The sequence below is a fragment of the Octodon degus genome, unplaced genomic scaffold, assembly GCF_000260255.1.
Source record: "Octodon degus isolate 3935 unplaced genomic scaffold, OctDeg1.0 scaffold00077, whole genome shotgun sequence".
Taxonomy (NCBI): Eukaryota; Metazoa; Chordata; class Mammalia; order Rodentia; family Octodontidae; genus Octodon; species Octodon degus.
In genome coordinates, this window is record NW_004524653.1 from 379734 (window position 1) to 391556 (window position 11823).

The following is an 11823-nucleotide window of genomic DNA, read 5'->3' on the forward strand; positions in this document are numbered from 1 at the left end:
GATGGATGGATGGCTGATTGATGGATGACAGGGGATGGATGGATGGATGGATGGATGGATGGATGGATGGATGGATGATAAATGGATGGATGAATGGATGGATGGATGGATGGATGGATGACAGATGGCTGATGAATGATGGATGACAGGGGATGATAGATGGATGGATGAGTGGATGGGCAGATGGATGATGAATGGATGGATGGAGGATGATGGGTAGATAGGTGATGGATGGATGATGGATGATGGACGAAAGAACAGATGATGGGTGGATGGACAAACAGATGGATAGATATACAGATGAATGAATGGATACATGGTTATGTATGTGAATAGATGGGAGGATGGATAAATGTGTGGATGAATAAGTGGATAGGCAGATACACGCAGATGGGTGGCAAACAGCTGCAGGTCACCTGATTTAGTCTCCTTGTTGAAAATGGACATCCTTACAGCCTGGGGACAGTCACGTGAGCAGATGTCTCCTTGGCTGCCTCTCAGCTGGCTGTGCTCCTGCGCCCTTGACTGCCACACACGGTCCCTTCCAGCTGCACTGCAGGCCTTCCCTTGCCAGGAAGCGCTTACCCCTTCATTGTTTTACCGCTGTGAATTGATGCCAGCATTTTCTCCAGGGGCTTTGCTGTCAAGGAAGTGGCTGCTTCCCACAGGTCTCTCTCCTGCTGGGCCTGTGCCCCACACGCTTCGGCTGTGAAGGTCTCCCTGGGCCATCCCACCAAGTGCACAAGAGAGGAGAGAAGAAAGGAGGAAAGGGGAAGGGGAGGGGAAAAGAGAGGAGGCAACACCCAGTACTTCTGGGCAACTTGGGCACTCGGTGGGCTACTCTCCTCACAGGTGCCATCCCAGACGCCAGAGTTGCCCTCCTGTGGCGATGGCCTGGGGCAAACGGGAGTCAGCACATGCCCTGAGGACATGGCGGTCCCCTCAGGACCGCCTGAGAATGTGGAGGTACCCTCAACGAGAGGACCTGATTAAAGTGTGCTTTTCCATGGAGTTGTGCCAGAGGGCTAACTGTATTTTTACAGTTTGTTCCCCCTACTGCTACAAAGATTTTTTTCACTTTCCCATTACAGAAAAAAAAATAATAAAACCTTGGCTTTGGTTTGGCATTTCATGTGGGTGATCTTATGCGCTTCGTCCTCTTCTTTACCTGCATCTCTTTGTATTGATCTCAGTTGCAGAAGCACTGAGGAGATGGGGCTGATGTTCTTCCGGGTGAGGGGCATGGACATACAGGGGAGCCCTGCAGCTGCCCCTGCTTAAGAGGCAACAGGTGGCTGCCAGAAAGGCCCAGAGCCGCGAGCACCGTGGTGTGTGTGCACCCTGTGCACTTGGAACACCCTTCACCCTCTTTGCCTCAGCTGGTCCTCATGGTGGCCCTGTGACAGGCGAGACAGATCACCCCTCAGAAATTATGCCTGGGAAGACAGCCTGGGCGGGGCAGCAGCAAGATGCCACGGAGAGCTTACCCCGCACCGGGCACAGGACCCTGCTTTTCATCTTGGCCCCACATCCCTTAGTCGTTTCCCAGCTGCTAGCCAGTATCCGAGAGCCCCGCGGACATGTGGGCACTGCCTGTGGCTGCTGAGGAACCAGCGGGACACAGCGTGGACAGAGCAGGCCACAGCCTGCGCGGCAGAGCCACGACTCTCCAGCGCTGCCTAAGGGAGACTCGACTCCTGCCTGGGCGCCGACAGTCTGTGCGGGGGCGGGGGTCACCACGAGCACAGGTGAGATGCCGCCACCACAAACACTCACCGGGGGGAGGCCAGGAGACCAAGCTGCGCTCCAGGCTCTGCACATTCCCCTATATAAAAAGGAATAGAGCCGTGTGCCTGTCCGACATCGTGGTGTGACCCCAGTGAGCTGAGGACACAAGTCCCATGTTAGGAGAGCATAGCACGTAGATAATCTCTTCTTTCTGGTTAGGGATGATTTGCTAAACAAATTAACTCCAGCAAGGCTTTATCCATGTTGCCTCCAGCCCTTCTAGCATCACAGACATTCTGACCCCTCCTTTCTCGGCACAAACCGCTCTACCAACCCCTGCAGCCACTCCAGGTTCAGCCGCACAGTACTGTGAATCCCCTTTCTGTTAGGTGGCGGTGCTCTTGGTGACGTAGACGACACCCAGGAATATAGGCCCCTCCCCTCCACCTTGGCCTGACGCAGGTGATCTCTAAGTGCCCCACACGTGTCTGGCAGAGAGCAGCACCCAGACGTGCAGAACCAATAACAGACATCGGCATAAATGCGTGTCATGGCCACTTTCTCATCACTGGGCCAAAATACCCGACACCTGCAACATCAAGGAGGAGGTTGTTTGAGCACGTGGCTTCAGGCCAGGGACACCTGGCACCAAGATGGAAACAATGCCACACGAGCCAGGGGAGGAAAAGCCTCTCAACCCACAGCAGCTGAGAAGCAGAGCAGAAAGGACAAGCCAGAGACGAGGATGCACTCTTAGGGACCCTTAGTCATACTCACCCCTTAGGGACCCACCTCCTACCAGGCCCCAAGCACAGTCAACAACCAAACTTGTCAATGGGTACCTCTGCTGATGCGCGCATCTCCCAAGACTGAGTTACCTCCCACACACGGGAACAATTGGGGAACAGTTTGTTTTTTAACATTTATTTATTTATTTATTTATTTATTTATTTATTTATTTGATACAGGGTCTTGCTATACAGTTCAGACTCCTGTCTCAGCCTCCCCAGTGCGGGGATTGCAGGCATGTGCCACCACACCCAGTTTTGGTGGCCAGCACAGGGATTGGGACCTTGTGCTTGCCAGGCAGGGACTTAGGCTGCTGAGCTATCTCCCCAGTGGGGGAACATCATAGATCCAAACCAGAAAAGCTAGAAACAAGATCAACTGAAAAACTCTAAAGCATTCCTCTATCCCACCAGTAACCAACTAAAAGGAGAACTTTAAGAAAAATACCTTTTCGGGCTGGCGAGATAGCTCAGTGGTCTAAGGTGCTGCTTAGGCACGTGCACAGGGACCACAGTTCAATCCCAGCACTACATGCCACGCCAGCCCTACCTCTAGGGTGGGCTGGGCTGGCCACAAAAAAGAAAAAGAAAAAGAAAAATATTTTTCAACGAAATTGGATCTTTATCTCACAACATATACAAAAATCAACCTGAAGTGGATAAAAAGACTGAACTATAAGTCCTGAACTATAAAAATGCTAGAAGAAAACAGGAAGAAATCTCCTTGATGTTTGTCAGAAAAGTGATTTTTTTGGACAGATCTCAAAAGTACACATAACAAAAAACAGATGAACAAAACTGCATCAAACCAAAATGCTTCTGCGCAGCAAAGGAAACCATAGAGTAAAGAGATAGAATGTTCTCAAATTATAAACCCAGTAAGGGACTAATGATCCAAAACACAATGTAAAGAACTCAAATAATTCAATAGCAAGAAAAACTGATTTAAATAAGGAGAGAATTTAGTAGACATTTCCCAAAAGAAGAGATATAAACAACAAATATGTGGGAAAAAAACTCACCATCTCTAGTCACCAGGGAAATACACATTAAAACCACAAGGAGATATGACCTCACATCTACTGAGATTCTATTATGTTTTGTTTTGGTTTGGTTTGGTTTTTGTACCAGGGATCGAACTCAGAACCTTGTGTTGCCAGGCAGGGACTTACGCTGCTGAGCTATACCCCTGGTCCAAGATTCTCTTACCAAAACTACAAAGGATAAGCATCAAGGAGAATATGGAAAGTGGGGGGGGGGAACCTTGTATTGTACTGAGGGTAGTGCAAATTAGTACATTCATTTTGGAAAAAAGTATGGAGAAGTCTCAAAAAAAAAAACCTAAAAATAGAGTCATCATATGATTCAGCAATCCAAATTCTGGGCATATATTAAAAGGAACTGATTTTGCTATGAATGCCAAGGAACCATCTGCACTGTTGTGGTCCCTGCAATATTACTCCCAGTAGCCAAGATACAGGAGCAACTTGTGCGTCCACTCATGGGTGGCTGGATAAAGAAAATGTGGTACGCCTATTCACGGGCGCACTGTTCCATAAAAGAAGGACACTCTGTCATCTGTGGCAACATGGGTGAAGCTGGAAGATACTGGGCTGGGTGAGATAAGCTACGCACAGAAAGACAAATGCTGTTGATCTCACTGCATGTGGAAGTTGGTCTTACAGAGACAGCGAGTAGAAAGGTTGACTACTGGAGGCTGAAGCTACAAAGAAAGGGTGGGGGGAGGGCAGAGATTAATCAAAAGACACAATTAAACTGGAGGAATAAGTTTTAGTTATCTATTGCACCGCATGAGGACCACAACTAATAATAATGTATTATATATTTCAAAATTGCTAAAAGGATAGCTAATTCTTTGTTCATAAAGATGTAGCTCATTATTGGTGGCTAGCATATTTTAACAGATAAATGTATTTAAATAGTGCATAGGTGACAGCATGACTGTAGCACTGGTAATTAGGTAGCCAATTCAACTGGAAACCAACTGGTAACAAGGTAACTGTCTAAATATTTAAAATTCGGCTCTTGTCGGATCATCCTTTGTTTGATCACCTATTGGGGAAATAAAAGCCTGCTGGTCACAACTGAAATTATGAAGGCCACATCTGATATCCATCATGAGAGGTTTCTTTCAGGTGGATTAAGCCTCCCATTCAAGGGCAAGCCTAAGCTTGTAGCCTGCAGCACCACTCTCCTCCCCACTGACCAGTGCAGTCAGTGTGCGCTTCACACCAGGCCGCAGCGTCCAAGGCAACCCACTCCAATGAGACTAGCGTTGTTGGCCTTCACAGAAATGGAAGCAGTGGGACCCAACTGACACTCAGCTGCAGCGCCAAACCCCACGCTGTTGGTCATCTGACATCCAAGCAAGGTTTACTAAAGCACCCAGAGTGTCACGTGCCTTCTGATATATACTGATCCTTCAAATTCTGTCCCCTCGTTGACATCAGTGTGGAGCTGGAAGTCCCAAGTCCCATCGTCCAATGCAAAGTTATTCTTGGTGCCTTTTGATTTTGTACTATCAAAGATTATCTGGTACCCAACAGGTGCTGGGATTACAGGTATGTGCCACCACATTTGGCCACAATTATTACTTGTTAGTTAAAACAATTTTGGGGGGTTGGGGAAATAGCTCAGTGGCCTAAGCACCTGCCTGGCAAGTGCAAGGACCTGGGTTTGATCCCCAGCACCACATGCCATGCTACTGTGCTGGCCACCAAAACCAGGCATGGTGGCGCATGCCTGTAATCCCAGCATAGGGAGGCTGAGACAGGAGGATCACTACAAGTCTGAGCTGCATAGCAAGACCCTCTACCTACCAAATAAATGAATACATAAATAAATAAGTTTTTAAAAGAATTTTTAAAATACATAAAGCACAAAAAGATATCTTTCACAGGAGCAATCAGTACTGCAATATATTAGGAACTCATTTCACTGAGACGATGCCATACCAAGGCTCCAAGCCTCCCCTGGACCAGCATCACCACCCCCAAGATGCAGCATCTGGACACCAGGCCACAGACCCAGCTCCACTCCAGGCATCGCGTGGCTTCCCTGCTCCTCATTTGATGTGCTTTCTTTTCTCCACTGACAAAGAGCTGAGTTATCGAAACTCCCAGACTGTCACACCCTCTCCCACTTCATGTTCCCTACAATCTGCAGACTCTGCACTCCAAAACTTACACACAAGCTAGAAAGTTCTTTAATGACTTACCTACACTACAGATGGGAAACCAGGCTCCGGCAGGTAGAGCAGCTGTCCAGGGCCACACTGTGGTCTGCCTCTGGGGCTTCTCCTCCTGCTGCATCTCCATGGCCCCTTGGCCCCACGGGGCCCTTGCAAACAGGTTTCCCTGTGTCCCACAGAGAGACAGAGCTCACAGGAGTCAGGGAGGAACTCTCCAGAAGAACAGCTCCTCCGAGAGCAGCCCAGCCCAGCTGAGCTCTCCACACCAGCTCTGAGCCACGCATAGTCACACCTCTGGGGTTCACGGAGCTCTCCTTCTAGCCCTCCTGGCTGAGAGCTCCCTACAGATCAATGCAGGTCTAATGTCCTCTTATGTCCCCAGGGCCAGCTGCACACAGATGAAGGAGTCCAGGCCTGCAGTCAGAGAGGCTGGGTTGAAATACTCCCATCTAAAGCCAGCTAATCCCCAAGATCACAGAGGGCATTTCCTCAGCCACCTGCCTGGCCCCTAGCCGTGCGGGTCAGCATGGACTGCCTTTGTTCTGAGAGGTATTTGCAGATGTTCACATGTCCTGGATCAGAACAGCTCCTTGGAGTGGGGCATGGTAGCACACTACTGTAATCCCAGTACTCAGGAGGCTGAGGCAGGAGGAATGTTGCGAGTTTGAGACCAGCCTAAGCTACAAAGTGAGCTCCAGGCCAGACTGAACTGCATAGTGAAACCCTGTCTTAAAAAGATAAACTAACAACAAAAAAGCTCCCTGGGGAGAGTAGACTAGGAAAGGGGTGACTTCCTCCCAGAGGCTGGCTGCTGGGTTTGGACGATGCTTGCTGGATGGTGCTTCTGAGCAAGGAGTATGCACACCAGGGCAGGAGGAAGACGGCTCGAAGGACAAGTCACAACGACACGGCACTGCCTGCACAGCCCAAACGCCCTGCTCCTAGCTTCCTCTGCCCTTCCTGCGGCTGCCATCTCTTTGGTAAATGCAGTGACTTGGAGGTCTGATGAGTGAGCACCTGTCACCCCTGCCAGAACAGGAAAGGCCCCGAGATTAGGGGGCGCACACTGGTCCCGGTTTGTCTAGGTGCACGCAGCGCACAGGCCCAGCGAGGTCTTGGAGCCCCAAGGTCCCCTGAGGTGTGGGCAATCAGAGGCTCAGGGTGATGTCAGCCATAGAGGCTGAGGAGACTGAGGAGCTCAGCCTGCAGCCTGAGTGCAGTCAAAAGGCGGTGGACACTGTGCTGACTGAGCACCGTGAGAGGGACCCCAAAGGGTACTCTGGGGACGACTCTTCAGAGCAGATGTTCAGGGAAAGGAGCGAGGGCTGGGTTGAGACCCGGAAGGCCGGAGCACAGCTGGGGAGAGTGCTCCAGGCAGGACAGGCAAGGGCCAAGCCCAAGGTGGGAGCACGCTGGGGGTGTCAGAGAGACGAACAAGGCAGCCCCTGAAGACAGGCTTCTCGGGGCTCGAGGACTGCTGTGAGCACCTGGGAAGCCCCTGGAGGGTGACTTCAACACGGTGTGATGCTCTGAGGACAGAGCTGTGCCAGTTCATGCTCTGCAGACCCTGTGGCCTGGCCCTTCCTGTGTCCCGGAGCTGCCTGAGGTGGGCCCTGGGCGGGTTGACTGCACCACGGCCCAGCTGCAGATCTGGCGTGTCCTTCCTGGCTGCTTCCTCCTTGCTGCCAGAGAGTCAGGATGGTAGTAGAGAAGACACCATGGATATGTCCCCAGCTCAAGGAAATGTCACCACTGACTGCTCAACGCAGGCTCCCGAGAGTCTCTTCAGAGAAGGCTGGGCAAGGGGCCTACGCTGGCCACTAAGCACTAGTCCCTGTCCCAGGCCTCGGTGTTGGGGTCCAGCATTTGTACAGACAGAATCCCGTTAGCCCCGGGAAATAGCCTGGGCCCTAAGACCCAGATGAGTAGTAGGAAGGAATGGCAGGCAGAGGCAGGCGGGTGTGGGGGACCTGGAGTGACCAGGAGTGGGGTGTGAGGTGTCCCCTGTGGGAACAGTGCTACCACAGGCAGGGTCACAGGAAAACGCAGTTCACATGCAGCCAGATGGAAGTCTCATTCCAAACGGGGTCTGCAAACCTGGCCTGCCCTCTGCTTAGATATGCCCACCCCCAGCTTGAATCAGAAGGATGAGGGGAAGTGTAATGTCACATGACATTTGAAAACTATCCAAAGATTCCAACACATATTTGTACCAATTCCTCGGGAGGAATGTAGTTACTATGTGTCACAAACACATACCAAGAAAATCTGAAAATTGTGGACTGAAGTCTCGCTCGCACAAGCCACGCTCACTTGTCAGCCTTCTCCGAGGCCAGAGCTGGAGCTGCCACAAAGCCTACAGAACTTCAGATCAGAAGCCTGTTTGCTGACCCCTGGCCCCGCCCTTCTCCACAGAGAGAACGATTTTCCCTTCTTCATTAAATCCTCAAACAGCCATTATGATCTTCCCCACCTCCAGGCTCAGGAAACCAAGTCTCAAACAGGTGAAATCAGGATTTGAACACAGATCCATCACATTTCTTGCACTGCAGACAGGAGGAAACTGACCTTGACCTCCGAGGCCTCAGGAAGAGCCACCTCCACCACTCCCAGGCAGGAAAGAGGCCCTGCGCACTTGGCCTGAGTGGATGACTCAGTTTTGAATCACAAAAACAAACAGAGAAGTCTGTCTGGCCCAGCCACACTCCCTGGGGGGTGGGGAGGGCAGGGAGCAGGACCTGGCTCTTAGGGACCGGATACTGGACCTCAGCCTGTCCCCTGGCGACCAGGGTATGGTGCCCCCACAACAGAGGGCAGCTTGCCCTCCAGCAGCTGGTGGGGGGCAGCAGAGCCTGAGCGCCCCTACCCACCCCACGCACCCGTGCCCCACCCGCCCCTGGTCAGGCCCTGCTCCTCCCCCACTCAGCTCTGCAGCTGGGACTGCTCCCCGGCACCCCCCAGCCCACAGGCTCCTCTGTGCCACTGGGCGCCTTGCCCTGGCCCGAATGGCCTCACACGTACTTCACCAGGTACAGCGCAGGACGCCCAGTGCAATGCAAATTTCGAATAAACAACCAGGTATGTGCCGGACAGCTCTCAGACAGACTTACAGTAAGGAAGTACTTCACAGCTGGGCACGGCCTACAATCCCAGCGACACAGGCGGAGGCAGGAGGGTCCTAAGTTAGAGAACAGCCTGGACAATTTAACAAAACTGTATCCCAAAATAAAAATAAAATACAATCTGAGGATATAGCACAGGGGAAGAGTGTCCCTGGGTTCACTTCTAAGGAACACCAAAAAAAAGTATTTGCCCTTTACCAGAAATTCAGATTTCACTGGGCATCCTGAATTTCTGTTTGCTAAATTTGCTTCCTTCCTTCCCCCTCTAACTTCACTCTTCGTCTTCCGGCCCCATGATCTGCCTTAATTCTGGAACTTACAGGGCCCTTCCCACCACACCAGGCCTCCTCCAGCCCCTTCCTTCCAGCACATGCAGACGCCAGCAAACGTCACTTCCCTGGGATTGGCCCCAGCCTCCCTGAGAAGATCAGGCTCCCCCTTCCCACCTATGTCTTAATCACCTGTGTGGTTTGTGCGCTCAGGTGAGGGCTGCTAGTGTTGTGCCCACTCTGACCACACGTGCACCCACGAGAGCAGGAAGGAGCCTGCCCCGACTGTTGCTGCGCCTCCTGCCCCCAGCACGGTGACCCCACGCTGCAAACCTCAGTAAACAAGTGTCCGCTGCCCAGAACAGGGCCAGCAGAGCCAAGTGGGAGCTCCGCCCAGCCCCGATTCCACAAGCGCCGCAGCAGCCCCACACCCAAGGAAATCGCAGGCCTCTTGTATGCTGTGGGCAGGGACGGGGAGAGTCCACCATGGGGGAGAGTCCACAGAGGGTATCTGCTCTGGGGAAGTAAAGCATGAGGAGCCTGCATTATAACTCACAGCCCGCAATGCATCCTTTGTAAAGTTTTGTTTTCCTGTCAGGAAAAACAGATCTCTTTCCCAGAGTTGCCTGCTTGGAGGAACTAAGGGAGCTGGAAAAACTGACCAGCATTTGGCTCCAAGGTTCTTCTGAGAGTAGCAGGGAGAAGCCTGTGAAAATAACCAAGGGGCCAAACTTCAGGCTGAGCGCTGCCCAAGTGCCTACACTTTCTCATCTGCCCAAATGATGTCCTTTGGTGTGGGTGTCCTACAGCGGAGGGCACTGAGGCGTGTGTGGACTCCTCTCCCCACGGCCAGGCAGCTAGAAGTCAGCAGAGCCAGCTGACATGAGGTGCTGGCCCAGTTTTCTTCTTTTCCCCTTCTCTGCAACAACAGATCCAGAGGCAAAAGACACTGGGGGAACCCAAACCAGAGGGTTCTACTCCTGCTCATGACTAAAATTCAACTGAAGAATCCCCCAGAGAGCACAGGGATAGGTCCTGGGTGTGCGGCACAGACTACCCCTGAAGATGCTGCAGGGTGGGCCCAAGCAGAGGGGCAGCGACACAGAGGCAGCTCTGGTCAGTGGGGCTTCTGGCCTGAGGCTAAGGGTAGCTGGCACACACAGAGCAGGGCTCCGGGTAAGGGGACAATGAGGGGACCCAGGTAACCAGAAAGCTGAGGAAGGAAGATAGAAAGTTCAAGCCCAGTCTGTGCAACTTCACAAGACTCTAGCCCAAAATGAAAGTAGGAGAGGGCTAGGGATTAGTGGGAAGGTCCTGGGTTCATTCCCCAGTAACACACACACACACACACACACACACACACACACACACACAGAGGAGCAGAGAGGAACTCCCCAAATTCTGTCACCCAATCACTGGCTGACCCCTGACAGACCCAAAGATGTGAGCTCAGACCGAGATGAGACAGTTGTCCTAGTAACAGAGTGTGAAGTGTGGTCCCCCAGCTAAATGGCTACTAAGACAGGAGAAACCGAAAAGGAACAGAACCATCACAGAACAATATCAAAATCCTAGAGTCTTCACTATTTAACATTCATTAGACCCAGAGTATTTGTTCGCTGCTGCCGATGCGCTGTCACCAGCTGGCGGGCCTAAGAGGCGCACCTCTGCTCTCTCAGAGGCCTGCATGGCGGAAGGCTAACCTCTGTCAAAGGCTGCAGTCCTCCTGGAGGCACCAAGGGAAAGCCGTGCTCCAGCCCTCTTCAGCTGCCAGAGGCACATGCCTTCCTCAGCCTGGAAGCCGCACCCCGCCACTGGGACCCCTTTCGCTCAGCCTGGGAGCCGCACCCCGCCACTGGGACCCCTTTCGCTCTCGCATGGTCCCTGCTTCTGCTCTAGCCCTCTGGCTTCCCCGTGTCAGGAGCCCTTGTGACCACAGTGGACGCCTAGGGTAACCCAGCGTGGTCACCCCAGCTCCCAGTCCTTAGTCACCTCCATGGGGGGCAGAAGGTGGAGACGACCAAGGTGTGACCGGGAAAACCGACGTGGGGAAAACGAGAAATGCAATCAACTCTCAAGAGAGTTTATCTTGGAAGTGATCTCAAGTCAACTTCTCAAAGTAGAATACAAAGGTTTACCACAACTACTAAAACTATTCTGATGAAGTTTTAAAATGGTATGTGCATATACATATTTATAATTAATTAAAAAAGCAGACAGTCTCTTCAGAGAATTAGAAGCAATACAAGAGACCAAATGGAAATTTTAGAACTAAAAAGTTTAGTTTGCGGGGGATGATGATTATTTACTTATTTATTTATTTGGTACAAGGTCTTCCTACGCAGCTCACACTCCTAGTGATCCTCTTATCTCAGCTTCCTCAGCGCTGGGATTACAGGTACGCACACCTGGGGTACCAGGGCTGGCCCAGCATTCAGCACCAGGATTGAACTTGGGTCCTTCCGCTTGCCAGGCAGGTGCTTAGATCCCTGAGTTATCTCCCCAGCCCCCTCAAATTTTAGTTTCTGAATTGAAAACCTCACTGGGTGAATGGTTCACAATCATATGGAGAACAGAGGAAGGACTATGTGAATTTAAAATCAGATTAACGGGGCCGGGGAGATGGCTCAGTGGAATAAGCGCTTCCCTGGCAAGCGCAAGGGCCTGAGTTCAATCCCCGGTTCCACAAAAAAAAAAAAAAAAAA